At 39.7% G+C, this 16,256-nt stretch overlaps 1 pseudogene; it reads right to left on the reverse strand.

Moving 5' to 3' along the window:
• LOC101681662 overlaps positions 1–14,990 on the reverse strand; it is a 48,641-nt pseudogene extending 33,651 nt beyond the window's left edge.
• Between the last annotated feature and the right edge of the window lie 1,266 nt (positions 14,991–16,256).

Genomic DNA, 16,256 nt, shown 5'->3' on the forward strand with positions numbered 1-16,256 from the left:
AGTGTATGTGGAGACTTTTGGTGCTTGTTCAGATGGGTGCCATGAAAGGGTATTTTTGCATATTGGTATATAGTTAGCCTGCTGATTTATAATCTCTTTTTCTGTCATTGATTTCATGGTTTCCCCTTGTAACTGCAGCCACTATCTACCAGCAAAAAGGGAATAACTGTAGGATTCAGTGCAAAAGAGTAAATCTGCTTTTTTCCCCATGTGATTTCACAGAACACACTACTTTGAACTGGGAGCTGGGCTGCCTATATGCACATGAGTATGGCTTATGTGAACTTTGTCTCTTCAAATGTTTAATCTTCAACTGTTCATTATTTTGTGGTCACCATTCTTGCTAACCTAGTTCTCTAATATTTATGAGATGTTTTAAGTAAACATTAGAACATAATACAGTGCAATGCACTGCTAATAGAAAACAGCAGGGGGAAAGAGAGAAGTCCTTTTAACTTTTATTACCAATCTACCTCTATTAAAATTCCCAAATGAGATTAAGGTTATCTGGGAGAAGCACAGAGAGGAAACTGAGCTAGCAACATGAACATTCTATACAGAAGGTCTTCAACTGGGGCTTTCTGTTCTTTGAGAAGTCTGTGGGTACATCTTTTTTTGACTGCAGTCATACATTTGCAAAATTCAAGATAGAAAACACAGTGCATGTAAATAAGAGCAGCTTATCAGCCCCAGTCTTTTTAAAAACTGAGGAGTTATATGGTTTTAGTGGTTTGTTGTTTATAAATATACTAGACTTGAATGTAAGCATTTACTAACTCTTAAGGAGCATTTTTTTATGTTAGTGGAACTAGGTATTTTTTCAAGTACAGAGTACCCTCTGAAAGAGGCTCAATTTGGTTGGTTTTCTTTCTTTCTTTCTTTCTTTCTTTCTTTCTTTCTTTCTTTCTTTCTTTCTTTCTTTCTTCTTTCATCTTTTCACTAACTAAGGTGAGTGCAGATTGCCTCAAGTAGGACTCTGGGTGCTTTAATCACAGACCTGGCATCCCATGTAGGGGAGGGGAAATGGAGGACAATTGCTTTCAGGTGGATGATGTGGTCTTGAATGAAAACAAGTACTGTTTTCATTTGTGTGTTTCTGTTCAATCTGTGTCAGAGTTTGGTAAGGAGAGGCCACAATAGGGACCCTCAAATTAAAAAGTAATGTTTAAGGTGGCTACTTCTATGAGAATCTCAGCATAGCAGAACAGGAGAGGGACCTGAGGATCACTCAGTCTAGCTCCTTCCCTGTTAGGAGCAAGGAGGTGAAGTGACCTGATCAAAGCCCATTATAATTTGTTATAGAGCCAGTGTTAGGATCTTTAAAAATTTTTTTTTAATTTTTTATTAACATATAATGTATTATTAGCCCCAGGGGTACAGGTCTATGAATCTCCAGGTTTACACACTTCACAGCACTCACCATGGCACATACCCTCCCCAATGTCCATAACCCAATCATCCTCTCCCAGATCCACTACTCTTGAAGGATTTTTCCATGAAATATGTTTTGCCACTAGGAATCAATCCTATCCTTTCCTTTAATTTCCTCTTCTTTCCTTTTTTGTCTTTTCTTTTTCCTTCCCTTCCCTTTTCTTTCTCTCCCCTCCCCTCCCTTACCCTCCCCTCCCCTCTTCCTCCCCCTCTCCTCTCTTCTTTTCTTTTTTCTTTTCCTTCCATCCCCTCTCCTTTCTTTCTCTTACTTAAAACAATCTAAATATTTAGAATGTATCTCCTGAAAACTTTTTGTTTGCCCTCTATTGGGTAAATTATAAAAGACTGTTGCTATTATGGATGGAATATTTGTGTCCTCCTATCCCCAGTTCATACACTGAAAGCCTAACCCCCAGTGTGATAGATAGTATTTGGAGGTGGGGCCTTTGGGAAGTAATTAGGTTTAGATGAAGTCATGAAAATGAGCCACTCCAGGATGGGATTAGTGTCCTTATGAGAAGAAAAATAATTCTTTTTCTTTCTCTTCTGCCTTGTGAGGACAGAGCTAGAGGTAGCCATTTGAAGACCAGGATGAGATCCCTTACTGGTAAACTGAATTGAGGGGCATCTTGATCTTGGACTAAGATCTTCCAGAACTGTGAGAAATCCCTGTTGTTTAAGTCATCAGTTTAAGGTATTTTTGTTATGGCAGCCTGAACAGACTAAGGCAGTAGCCAATCAACTAGTGGCATATTAGGAATAAGCACTATAATTTAAAAAAAAAAAAAGATTTTATTATTCACTTGAGAGAGAGCAAGCAAGTGAGAGAGTGCGTGCAAAGAGGAAGAGGGATAAGCAGATTCCCCACTGAGCAGAGAGCCTGAGGTGGGGCTTAAGCCCAGGACCCCAAAATCATGACCTGAGCCAAAAGCAGACATTTAACAGACTGAGCCACCCAGGTGTTCCATAAAAACTATAATTTTTAAAAGTAAAAATAAATAAATAAATAAAACTGTCCTGACCTTTCCTTTTAAAAAAAATAACTTTTATGTTTTATGAAGGGTTGAATTCAACCAATCATTCATTCATTCATTCAGTAATTTCTTTTGAATACTTGTACACCAAGATTGGAGTGAAGAATACTTGGCTGGGACTCTAGAGTCTAATGGAAGAGGCATGTCTGTAAATATAGAGGTACTCCTGCAGGGCAGGGCTCACATCTGTTTTGCTCACCATTTTATCCATATCGTCTAGTGAGGACAGAGGGTATTATTTTTAAATGGCTTCAGAGACAAGGTGATATTTAATTGGCTTTAATCACTCAAGTAGCCTTGTCTGGAAGTAAAGATATAGAAAGAATATGAATATAAATTTTCATCTGATTTCAAGTTCTTTATTTGACATTGATTTTATTTATTTACTTATTTTAGAGAAAGAGTGGGGTGGGGAAGGGCAGAGAGAGAGGGAGGGAGAATCTCGAGCAGACTCCCTGCTGATCATGGAGTCAAAAGTGGGGCTTGATGTCATGACCCTGAGATTATAACCTAGTGGAAACCAAGAGTTGGACGCCTAACTGACTGTGCCACACAGGTGCCCCTTGACATTGATTTTACCTGTTTACTGTGTGTCATACCCAATGGCCATATAGTAAGCTGCATTTTCAACTGAAGTCCAAGGACCAAAAAATGGAACTGAAAACTGAGCTCTTTACTCTGAAAGTCAAAAGAAGCCACTGATACTTTGATCAGAAAGAATAGAGAATAAATTAAAAAACACACACACAAAACTTTTCCATTTATCTTTATTTCATTCATTTACATTTATTGCCTCATTTAATACAACTCTGAAAAGGAGATATTGTTATTTCCATTTTAGAGATGAGAAAAATGAGACTTAGAATGGCAGAATAATTTGTCCAAATTTGCATATCTATTAAATGGTAGAACCAGGATTTAAATCCAGTTGTTTCAGACTCCCAAGTCCAGCAGCCTCTGCTTCCTACTACATCTCCTTACCAGTGGGGTTTGATGCAATCCTTATGCAGTCAGTAAATCCCTGTCATCTTACTATCTGCCATGTTTCCAAACTCTTAAAATCTGGGCTTTAATCAGCTCAGTGCAAATTCAAGAAATGTTATCTTCAAATTTCCCTTAACTCACTGGAAATCCATTTGGGATGAAGCTTACATGGTATGTTTGTCAATGTGACTCATCTGAGTTTTATAAAGTAAAGGAGAGGAAGTTGGGGAATGGGTGATAGGAGAAAGAGGGGAAGAGAGAAACAGAGCAAATATTTGTTAGGGAATGACTGGAAGGAGAATGAAATTTTCAGGGAGGCACCACTGGTTTTAGATGGGAAATGGCTGGGAACTAAGGGCCAGTACCAAACAATGGGTATTGCAAAGCTGAATAGAGTTTAGTATTATATTTAAAGATGAAAGTTTTGAGGTTAGTGTTGCATATGAAGATACTTTCAGTTTAATCTCATGGAGCTCTGAACACCATGGCAGACCTGTTGGAAGGGGCCTGGCTGGAGAAAGGATTTACTGGGTTGGATTAGAAGTTCTAAGAATTTCCTTATTTTTTCCTCTGCCACATTCCTTCATAAACAACCAGAAGATCAATTTCTGTCCATTAATAATGATTATGTGTTCTCTATTTGTGGACTTTTATAAGGGCACATTTGACTGTGTTGTATTCTAAAAATTACTCATCACGGTAGAATTTAGGCTTTATGATAGGCTAGTCCAAGTCAACACAGCTACAACCTTAAAATCATATTACATGCACAACTCCCATTATGTTGTGGACAAAGATGGTCCTACCTGTGTTTTGGGATAACTGGTTCTGGGGAAAATGGTGGGTTGCAGTGAGGTTTTTTTGTGCTGTCACCTACCTATGGTCCATTCTCTGTGAGAGGTAGGAAAGTGAAAAAGATAAAAGCATACAGGAAAAGAGACAAGAATACAACTGCATGTCCCCTGAGAAGCAGTCATTAGTACAGGGAGAGTCACTTATAGTGTAAGTAAGGAGTGAGAAATGCAGGCCACATGCAGGACTTGGGCAGAGAGACAGCACACAAAAGATTTCTATTCACTCTAGTTCATGGGCGGATCTGACAGCCCAGGCTCATTTTCTCAGGGCCTGGACTGTTGTGAAGGATATATTTCACTTTCTATGTCAGAAGCATTCCTAGAAATATGAGAACGTTCCTTTGTAACTGCCATCAGCGGGGAGATGAGAAGCTACAACCTGTAGAGGACCTCCTTTCAGTGTCAGGAGAGCTCTGCAACTGTGGCATGACTTTCTTCTCCATCCACATCATAACACCTGAATGAGAAAAATTGTAATCTTTTTTTTCCCTAGCTCATTTTGACAGGCTCTTCAGGGTTTGGGTGGAGAACACTTATATTTTGCTGAGGTTACAGGAATAGTGATTAATTATACCTCAGGGCACTGCATCTGTTTTTACCAGCAATACTACACCCCTGATGTCTTGTATGTATTTCCTGTCTGTGCACACATGCGTGTGGGTGTGTGTGTGCATGTATGCATGTATAACTTTCTCTCAACTTGCTTCCTGGAATGTTGCTGACACCTCTTATCTGAATTTCTCAGTCTGACTCGTGACTCTCCCTTTTGACAGACACTAGGTTGAGGCTTTCTTTAATTGGCAGTTCTTTATCAGTAGACAGAATATTAGAAATGAACTGGGAGATAGGCTATCCCTGTTACACTGTTAGTTCAGATAATCTTATCTGCATCCAGCCCCTGGTATTCACTGCTTCCAAGAAACATAAATTGATCTTGCTGCCTTTTTACCCCCCACCGTAAATAAAATCCATTCCCTCTGTGATCACCAGCTCCTGGAAAATGGCAACTATGACTGAATCCAACAGCCTTTGATGTTGCAACCACAGGAAAAAAGGAATTGATGAGGTCTGCTTGGGCTACTGATTTTTTTCTTCTTCAACTTCTAATAGGTCTAAGTGAGTATTTGGTAAAACCACATGGATTTTGAAAAGGACCTTAGAGGAATAGAGTGGGAGCCAAAGAGGCATTGAAAATATCCAATTTAGCTTCCCTGTTGATTGGGTCTTTAGCTTAAGATACCTTCTTGCAGCCACCTGAGTTTGCAGGAGGAGGACTCTGTCACAAAGCTCTGCCTCAGTCTCTTGGCAAATCCACCCTGGGAAATGCTCCTTGACGCAGCAGCAGTGGAAGTGCTGCCCCTTTTCATCCTCAGGACACACAGGACAGCAGAAGGCAGAGATTTGACAAGGGGAGGGTGTTCTTACATTTCTCTCCTGGCTTGTTGACTTCTGGCACACCCCTTTGGCCTGGACATAGATTCTAGCTCTGCAAGTAGTGCTGGTCTCACTCTGGGCCTGGCAGTCTTTGGGGAGTGTCGTGTTGCCAGCTGCAGCTTTGCATTCAAACTCAGAGGAGCGGAGAGTGTCGATGCAGGTGGATGTTCTTTGTCTACATCTGATTATGGAGATGGATACCTTGCAGGCCTTTCTCTTGAGCACAACTGAATTGTGAACACCAGAGCTCTGTTCACCAGGGGCTGCTTAGTTGAGCTGTTTGCACTGAAGACTTGAGAGCTTTGCTTCTCTGTAATTTCCCAGGCTCCATTTGTAGCCTGATGCCTCCTGATTTTAGATCAGTATTTTCAGGGCCTTTAAAATTTCGAAGGAGATTGAGATTGGACTGTATGAACTTTTTCTCTAAGGTACCTCACTCCATGCATGTCTCCATGTTTCTGGCTGCTCGTTATTCTTTCTCTTTACTATGTGTCTCTCCCTCCCTCCCTCCCTATCTTCTGATTTGAGTTTCTCTATTATCTTCTTCATATTAAGAGGAAAAGTTTTTTTTTTTTTGTAACATGTAAAAGTGGAAAGAAATATTTTTAAAAATGCATAATTCCATCCTGAAATAATGACCATGTCCATCCTGAATCTTTTTGCTAGCTAGTCTAGATATTAGTATTTCATTCATAAAAATATGCATGTCAAATATCTGCAAGCAAAGACAACTTTATAACCAAGGGAGATAGTGAGTGCAGTGGATAATGTAGATCAATCTGTGTATGAAACATAACCTCTTTGAGCTTCAATGATCTCATGAGTAAAGTAGGAATGATAAAATGTGGCTTTGGGGAGTATTAAATGTTATAGTAAAAATCATAGGACAAATGCTCAACAAATGGTTTAATGTTAACATAATTTAAAAAGTAAGAAAGTGTTTTGGAACTGTTGAATGAACTGCAGGCGTTGGAGATATGGAGGGCTGGAGTGAGGGAGAGAACGGAGGAAGAAGCCAGCTGGGCAGAGGAGTTCTCAGATCATATCTGGATTCCACTCAGATGGAGGCTCACTTGCTGCTGCACAGATCCTAAGTGGATCCTTGAAGGCTGCTTCCTTTGGGAAATCTCCCCTGCCAGTTCTTCCCGTGCGTAGCAAGGAATCCTTTCCCCGCCTCTGCAGCACATTGTAGCTTTATTCATCGATTTATCACATTATAAAGCCATTTAAAAATTGATATCTAGATTCCTCACATGCCTGTAAATTTGTCTAGGTTAGGAACAACATCACACTTACCTTTGTATCCTCGGGTGCCCAACTCCCTGATTGTTAGATGGGGGGATGGATGGATATGTTCATGTGTAATGCACATTATCATCAGTGCAAGTAAAGTTTTGTGGACTCAGAATGCTTGGGAACAGTGGGAATACGTGCATGAGTTTCTTTTTTGCATGGGTAGGGTGGTACTGTGGTACAGCAGAAAAAAAGAAGGACAAACTCAGAATAGAGAGATGCTACGTCCTGATTACATGAATTTTCTGTACATTTAAAGTACACACAAATATCCCTTTTGGTTTCAGCTCTCATTCTATATTTCTGAAAATCTACAGGGATTCAATGTGTCTTAAACTTTTCCATTGAAAAAAACACCAAGACAAAGGAGAGTGGTCACCAGTCTAGTCGGAGAAAATGGGGGCTGGAGTCAGAACCTGAACCTGCTTACAACAAGATCATACTTTTTGTTCTTCATTTAATCTTTACAATTAATGAACACTTTGCATTGGACATTATAATATATCTTTGTTTTTATACCAAATTATGTTTAAAGCTACTTCCCATTGGTTAAAAGCAAAAATTCAACTAAGTAAATTCAAAGATTTAATCTGCTTTATTTATTCCTGGATTCATGAATCAGGAAACATACTGTTGAAAAATATTGGAGTGTTCCAAGGAGCTGTACAAAATAGAAAGCTTTTATAGGTGAAATGGGGCAGGGCAAATAAGTTACTAGCAAAAGAAAAGAAAGGATTGTTTTAGGCAAGGCCACCTTCTCTTGGAGGAAAGGACAAGGAGTGTTATATAGATGACTTCACTAGTGTGGATAAGGAAATTCTAGACTGAATGGTTTAAAATTATCCTCATGGGAAAGGCTGAAACTGCAATGAGATTAGGTATTAAATCTTGGTGCTTAACATAACTGATTCCATTTTGGAGTTTGTTTCTTTTAACTGTTCCTCCCTTTTAATCAAACTCTCAGCCTAACAGAGATGTGATCAAAATTAAAGGAATTAGGGCTACTCTCAGTTACTGATCTGTATTTCCTGAAGTTTTTGTTAAATAACAAAACTTCAACTGGGTACAGTTTAAAGATCTAATTGGCTTATTTAAACAATTCATATATTGCACAGCATTCCACCTAGCAAGCAGAAGAGAGCTCCAAAGGGTTTTAGAAAGGGAAAGGTTTTTAAAGGCAGACCAAGGAAGTCATGAACAGAAAAAGTCCTGAGAAGTCACCTTCCTTTGGGGAAAAAAGGTTATCTTTGGGGGGATGGAAAGGGCCCATGAGACAGATTACTGACCAGAAAATTCCTGACTGCCTATTAAGATAATATTTCTGGGGGATGTTGAAACTGTAATTAAGTTCAGTATTTAGCTTCATTTTGGTGATGTGGCCTAGCACAAGTGACTCCATTTTGGGCCTATTGTTTTCTATTCAATGCTTTGATCTCATTTTTTTTTTTTTTTTCCTGAATCACTGTGGTATTCAGAGATCACAACTTTATGCCCACATTTTTTTTAGTTGATCATTCCCTTTGTTCCTTTCTTGATGTTCCATTTCTCAGGGTGATCATTTGCATGGTGGTTAGGGGATCTCAACATGCATTTAAAGCTTTTGGGAGAATGCAGTGTACCTGGGAGATTACTATGATAACTATAAGCAAGACAATTCCTGCTTTTTTGGGGGACTGTGATGCTGGAGGGGTGAGGTTCCAGCCAGACTAATGGATGTTGGGTCTCCTTGTCCTCCTCCCTTTTGACCTTTCTCCTAAGCCCCTCAATAAAATGGTTTGATCCTAAAAAAAAAAACAAAACAAAACAATTCCTGATATTTGAGTGTACTTCAGAGCCATGCCCCCCAAACCAATCAAAGACCCATGAATGGAGTCACCCTTTAAGCCAGAGGGCTTGCTCAGTGATATTATGTAACTTCATTTCAGTTTCCGCTGAAGTATTAATCCTGATACAGTAGGTGGTGTTGGTCATAGCAGAGAGACCTCCTTGCTCAGCTAAGAGACAATACTGTTAGCAAGAACAGCTTGGGCCAGAGAATCTAGGGACCTTTGTTGGGTACCTTGTGTCCTAGCAATGGAATCTGCAATGTCTCCAAGAGTTAAGGAGAAATTTCTGATCATATTCTCAATCGCATTTACTCTTAAGCCAGGGATCAGTCAGGTTTTTAACACATATGGGAAAAGAATATCCTAACCTGAAATAAAAGGTACCCTAAATGACTTATAAAGATGGGTACTGCTGGTGAAATCTCTTGGACCTGGTGGCAAATCTGATCTAGATAATCATGGGAATATAAGGGTGCAGATGTGCTAAGATGTATGTAGACAAATGTGTCGAGCTGGGCAAATACTTCTGAGGGAGCAATTGTAGTTTGCAATGACATTGGGAGTAGAAGAGAAATTGGTCATAGGGAGGACCAGAGGACTTCTTACCTCATGACCAATTCAGCATCTGAAAGGTTACCCCCTTTAGGAATGGCCTGGAAGATACAGACAAGGGCATTATCTTTCTAGGCCAGGGGTAGGGTAAAAAAAATTTAAATTAAAAAAAAAAAAGGAGAAAGGATTTCATGGTGAGTTACTGTATAAAGTTTTGATTTGAACCAGCATTTTTTTTTTTAAGAAAGTTTTTTTTAAGGTTTAAAAAAACTTTTTTTTAATTTGTCAGAGAACGAGAAATAGAGAGCACAAGCAGGGGATGCAGCAGACAGAGAGAGAAGCGGGTTCCCCAATGAGCAAGGAGCCTGATGTGGGACTCCTTGATCCCAGGACCCTGGGATCATGACCTGCACTGAAGGCAGATGCTTAGCTGACTGAGCCACCCAGGTGTCCCTTAATCCAGTGTCTTGGAAGTTGTCTACTTTGATGTCAGCTCCTTCTCTTCCTCATCAACTTGATTTGTAGGTCTTCAGTGTCTGTATAGGACCAGATGTCAGTGGAGTCTTCTTTAGCTGTGAGATGGTGTATCCAAGGTTCAATGTCTTCTAGTTTTACAGCAGTGTCAGTGGCCGTGAATACTTGGTAAATTCCCTTCCAGTAGAACTCAAGAGCTGTCTTCCTCTGGTGATACTTCAAGATTACCCAGTTACCAGGCTCTAAACTGTGATCAACAGGATCCTTTGAATTGGGATCTAGGAAAACTTCTTCAATCTAGTGGTGATATGATTAAATATAAGGGATTGAAGACTTACAGTAGCTGGTCATACTGGCGTGAGACAGCAAGGGATTAGCAGAAGGTTGTATACCAAAAGACAGACATTGGTCTGCCAGTAACCATCTTATGTGGAGTGAGCTTATGTTTCCCAAAGGGGGTACTGTTAACAGTCAGCAAAACCAAAGGCTATACCTTAGGTCAGGGGAGTCTGGTGATTTTGGCAAGTTTAGACATTTTAAGTTGGAGGATCCTATTCTCTCAATCTTGACTGATGATTGAGGTTGTTAGGGACATTGATTATTCCAAGAAGTTTGCAAGGTTTTCATTAAGACTCATATGATTTACCCAGTGAAGTGGGAGTTTTGACCACTGGAGACTGTGGAATGTACACCCCAAATGGGAAACATACTTTCTAACAGTTACTTTACCAGTGGGAGGGCATCAGGTTTGAGGCAGGGGAAGCCCAACCCATCCAGAAAACATATGTACAATAAGAAAAACATATTGATAATCCATACTAAATAGTAGTTGAATGAAGTTCAGTTGCAGGTTTCAAAGGGTCCAGAGGGAGGAGGTCTGAGGTCTTGGAGGACAAAAATAGTTTTTCCAGAACTGTGAACCTAGCAGTAAACTGTTTTTGCAATTTTATAGAAATCTCCCTACCAAAGTCAATTCATAATTTGAGTCCCGTTAAATATACTATGATAAGTGAAGGGAAGCAAAAACTGAAAACTAGGATTTGCTGGGGAGCTGGGAGGAACCAAGCAGCTGTTTTAGGTTTCCCATAGCCCTGATCATTTGTTTAATTTAACCATTTTTGCCCATTTTAATCACTCTGATTTAGGAGCAGACTGTTGCCATGTGACAAGGACATCAGGATGACAAAAATCTGGCAAAGGAAGGACCATATTTTGCAGAAGCAGAATGGACACAAAACCACATGGGCTACAATCTTTATAGATTCTGGTGCTGTTGCCTTTGCATGAAGGTCAGCTAGGGCGCTTCTCTGATATTCACATTTAGTCCTTTTTGTGTCAGCCTCAATTTCAATGACAGCAATTTCAGAAGGTAAGAGACTAGCACTAAGATCATTTACTTGTTGCCCATTTTTAATTAGGGTCCCAGGGGATATAAAAAAACCCCTTTGTTTCCATAATATCCCCCAATCATGGATGACTCCAAGGACATACCAATTATCAGGATAATATATTAAATATTAATGGTTTGTCCTTCTGATAACTGGCATGCACTAGTTAAGGGTATGGAGATCTGCTTGTTGGGAAGATTTAGCTGAAGGGAAGTGTTCCCTCTTGAGTAGGTCACATTGAGTAGAAATAGCAAAACCAGCTTAAAAATTCCTTTATTCCACAGTATGACTCATCAACAAACAAGATTAGGGCAGGATTAATTAAAGGGGTATCTCATAATGGAATGCTATTACCTCGTAGTCTTGGGACTTGCTTGCATCAGGCAGAGGTAATAACATAGCAGGATGAAGGACATTGCAACGTTTAAGATGGAGATTAGGTGATGAAAACAGAAAGATCATGGAGGAAGTTAGTCTACTTGCAGAGAAATGGTGAGTCAGTTCAGAGTTAAGACTTTAGACAGCCAGTGGAGTTTGCAAATAAATGTCATTTCCTAGGGTCAGATCTGCTCAGGCTTCTACTAACTTTGCAGCTGTGGCTATAGCCTTAAGACAGCCAGGATGGGCATGAGCAGCTGAATCAAGTTGTGTGCTATAATGGGCAAAAGGCCCGTTTTATTACCATTATTTGTGTGAGCATATCCTGGGTTTGATTATCCCTTTCATGTACAAAGGTTAAAGGTTTTGAATAGTTAGGTGGCCCTAAGCCTGGCTGTTCTTGCAGTGTTTGTTTTAGTCTCCTAAAATCCTGTTCATGTTTGTCTTCTCAAAAAAAGTACTCAGGGATGAATAACTTATTAAAGTTCATACAGTGGGAAGCTAATAGAGAAAAATTAGCAACCTATAATAACCAAATAAACCTAGAAATCCAAAATCTCTCACTTAGTTGTGGGTCTAGGAAATTCCTGGATTAGCTTTATTCTTTTTGGAGACAGCCGAATTCCTTCAGCATTTAGATCATGACCTAGGTAATGGACAGTATCTAGAGATAGTTGTAATTTTTCTTCAGAGACTTTGTGTCCCTTTTTAGCTATGGCAACAAATCAATGGAACCTATTACGGATGCCTCTTTGGTACCTGAGCACAGCAAAAGATCATCTAGGTATGGTAAAAGACCAGGCCCCATCTCTGAGGGAACTGGATGAAGGTTATTTAAATCTTGGTGAAGTACTTGAGGGAAGTAAGAAGGGACTTCAGGGAACTCTTGAGGCATAACTGTCCATGTATAATTGGTCCAAGGAAAGGCAAATAAAAACTGACTGTTGGGGTCTATAGGGAAGCTAAAAAAGGCTGAACAGAGGTCTATGACAGTGAACTACTTTAAATCTGGTGTCACTTGTGACAGAGGGTACTCTGGTTTGGAGCAATTGGAAATGGGGAATAATTACCTTCTTAACAGCTCTCAAATCCTAGACAAATCACCATCCCTATACATTATGTTTCTGGACCAGCAAGATTAGTGTGTTGTGGGGACCAGTACAGGGAATGATTAGCCCCTGGGTAATTAGACCTCCTTCTGTGGTATGAGGCCTTGTCTGGTCTCAGGTTTTACTGGATACTGAGGTAATTAAGGGAGAGGTTTAGTATTATCTATTCAAATCTTTATAGGTGCCATAGTTTCTATTCTTCTATTGTCATATTACAAGCAGCGCATGGTTTTCAGGTACCTCAATTAAGTTAGGGGACTTTTGCTGGAATTCTTCCTCTTCTGTGTCAAGGACAAACTAAGGAACATAAAAGATCAGGTCCAGATGGTCAGGAAATTCTGAGGTGAGATATCCACTGGAGGCAAAATGTTTTAGCCCTTTTAATTATCTAATAGGCTGGTTGGGGCTGTAACACATAGCCAAAAGGAATGTTTTTCAGTAGAAGGTCTGAGAGTCATTTGTACTGGGTTGAGATAAAAATTTTCTCTGAACTTTCTCAGATACCCCTACTATTGAAATCTTCTTAGTCTGAGGGGTTTGTTGTCCTATGAGGTTCGTGTTTAAAGTAGAAAGTATAGGTCTGTCATCAAGTAAAATTTGGAAAGATTTCGTATTAATTTTATTTTTAGTTTTCTTTTGACGTTTTAATAAAATTGCTGGTAATAGTTTACCAGAGAACCCCTTGGAGACCTGTTAACTGTGGGAGGGACCCAAATGGGGGCTTGCTTTTGGATGTTAAATAAGAGGGCATTTGAGAAGAATTTGCATAACACCTTTGAGGACAATCTTTATTTCAGTGTCCAGTTGATTATAGCCCATACTTACTTTTTTTTTAAGGGTATACATTTTTTAAAATTAAATTTTTTTTTCAGTGTTCCAAAATTCATTGTTTATGCACCACATCCAATGCTCCATGCAATGAGTGCCCTCCTTAATACCCACCAGTAGGTTCACCCAACTTCCTACCTCCCTCCCCTCCAAAACACCCTTAGTTTTTTTCTCAGAGTCCACAGTCTCTCATGGTTTGTCTCCCCCTCCGATTTTCCCCAATTCACTTCTTCTCTCCATCTCCCAATGTCCTCCGTGTTATTCCTTATGCTCCACAAGTAAGTGAAACTGTATGATAATTGACTCTCTCTGCTTGACTTATTTCACTCAGCATAATCTCCTCCAGTCCTGTCCATGTTGATACAAAAGTTGGGTATTCATCTTCTCTGATGGAAGCATAATATTCCATTGTATATATGGACCATATCTTCTTTATCCATTCATCTTTTGATGGGCATCTTGGTTCTTTCCACAGTTTAGTGACTGTGGCCATTGCTGCTATGAACCTTGGGGTACAGATAGTCCTTCTTTTCATTGCATCAGTATCTTTGGGGTAAATACCCAGTAGTACAATTGCAGGGTCATAGGGTAGCTCTATTTTAAATTTCTTAAGGAATCTCCACACTGTTTTCCAAATTGGCTGTACCAACTCACATTCCCACCAAGAGTGTAAGAGGGTTTCCCTTTCTCCCCATCCTCTCCAACAATTGTTGTTTATTGTTTCGTTGATTTTGGCCATTCTGATGGGTGTAAGGTAGTATCTCAATGTGGTTTTGATTTGAATCTCCCTGATAGTAGCCCATACTATCATCTTTAGATCAGTGATTTGATGATGGACCCCTAGGGGCTACAATGTGGGAGGCCCAGGTGTTGTTTTGGGTCTCTGGTTTTGGAGCTCTTGTAGCTGTAAAGCTAATAGCTGGGAAGATTTTTGTGATCCTGCTTCAGAGTCCTCTCAAAATGCTTAGCTATAGTCATGAATTCAGTTACGCTGGTGGCCTTCCATCTATCTTCTACCTTTTTATCAATCTACTAGTCTCAAGAGATAATCTGTTTACAAAGAGGGCAGCTCAGCAGCCTGGATGACCTTATTAATTGTATGGAACCCTAAATATCATAGAAAAAGGGCTTCCAAATGGGCTTTAAAGTCTGCCACAGATTCATCTATTTTTTGTTTGCAAGTTTGTATACTAGACCAATCAGTGTAGGCAGGGAAGATTCTAGGAGTGGCTTGTAAAAGTTCAGTTGGTATTTTGTGAGCTTTTCTGAGTCCCTAAGATGTTGAAGATAGAGGATCTTGAATATCATCCTTGTGGTTTTGCCGTCTTCCTGCCTCCAGTTTTGAGCTTCACCAGGGGCTACCAACCTGTGTACAGGCTGATAAAGATCTGGCTGCCAGGGTCATAGCTCCTGATAATGACTCTAAACTCTTCAGAAAACCTTCAGTGTTCCACCCTAGGTTTAGGAAATCTTTAACTATGGCCCTTAGCTTCGTCTTTGACCAAGGGTTGAAGGAGACTGAGGAAGTTTGTCTGCAACCTTGGGTAATTTTATTTTAAAAGATGACTGCCTATATGGGGATTAAGGAGTACACTTGTCCTGATGAGCACTGGGTGTTTTATGGAATTGCTGATTCACTATCTTGTATACCTGAAACTAATATAACACTGAATGGTAATTCTACCAGGATTTAAAATTAAGTTTAAAAAAAAAAAAAAGGTAACTGCCTAACAGTCTATGAGTAGAAAGGTAGACAGAGTTTAGGAAAATGTGAGCACTCAGGTAAAAAAGGATAAGGGGGAGCAGTAGGAATTATATCAGACCTACTATCTTTTGTTTTAGGTGCCTCTTACATCCTAAATTTATTATTAGTCTTTTGTAAGGAATCTTTTAGTGAAGCTGTTTTAGAGTCTTGAAGCCTTTTGGAAGCTCTGCATACCAATTAAGTATACAGCCTATTCTGTTTAACTTGGGATTCCTTCCTCTCAAGTGCATTTCTTAAATGAGTGATCTTGTCTAATTGGAATGTTCCCTGTAATAGGCTATTGTAACTCTAGGTTATTTTTAGTAAAGTTTTTCTACTTTGCTAGATATCTGCAGCTTCTGGGACTATAGTTCTTAAACATAAAATAAGCAAGTGTCCCATAAAGTCACATGCTCAACTCTTTGGATATAAAGGATCCCATTTATTTTAGCTAAGCCTTTGGGTTTGCTGGAGCCAAACTATTTTCTAAGAGGGCTTATCATGGGAGTCTTTTTGAGGTGGCAAGCATAATAACCACTGAATGCTTGACCCATGTTCACTAATGTCTGTGGGCTTTTTGATTTCCAAGATTCCCATTTTGATATTCATCTGAGGCCTCCCACTGGACCCAGTCCAGCCCAAACTGGACCCATCCCTTTCCTGGAACCAGTCTGGTTTTTAGGTTAGACCCAGTTCAGTTCTGGCTTAACATTCAATAGTGAATATGTGAAATCTGGGAATTGGAGGAAGGATTGAACCAACAGACCCCCAAAGAATGGGGACTGTGGATTGATTCCAAACAAATGAACTGTAACATCCACTGGGAAGTTCCCAATGTGGAATCTGGGGAAGGAACCAAGGGCTGGGGTTTCCAAACAAATAAGATACTTTGGAAAGCAAATTAGGTTGGGAGCTCAATGCAGAGAA

The sequence above is a fragment of the Mustela putorius genome, unplaced genomic scaffold (assembly GCF_011764305.1).
Source record: "Mustela putorius furo isolate JIRA1106 unplaced genomic scaffold, ASM1176430v1.1 tig00003845_pilon_pilon_pilon, whole genome shotgun sequence".
Classification (NCBI taxonomy): domain Eukaryota; kingdom Metazoa; phylum Chordata; class Mammalia; order Carnivora; family Mustelidae; genus Mustela; species Mustela putorius.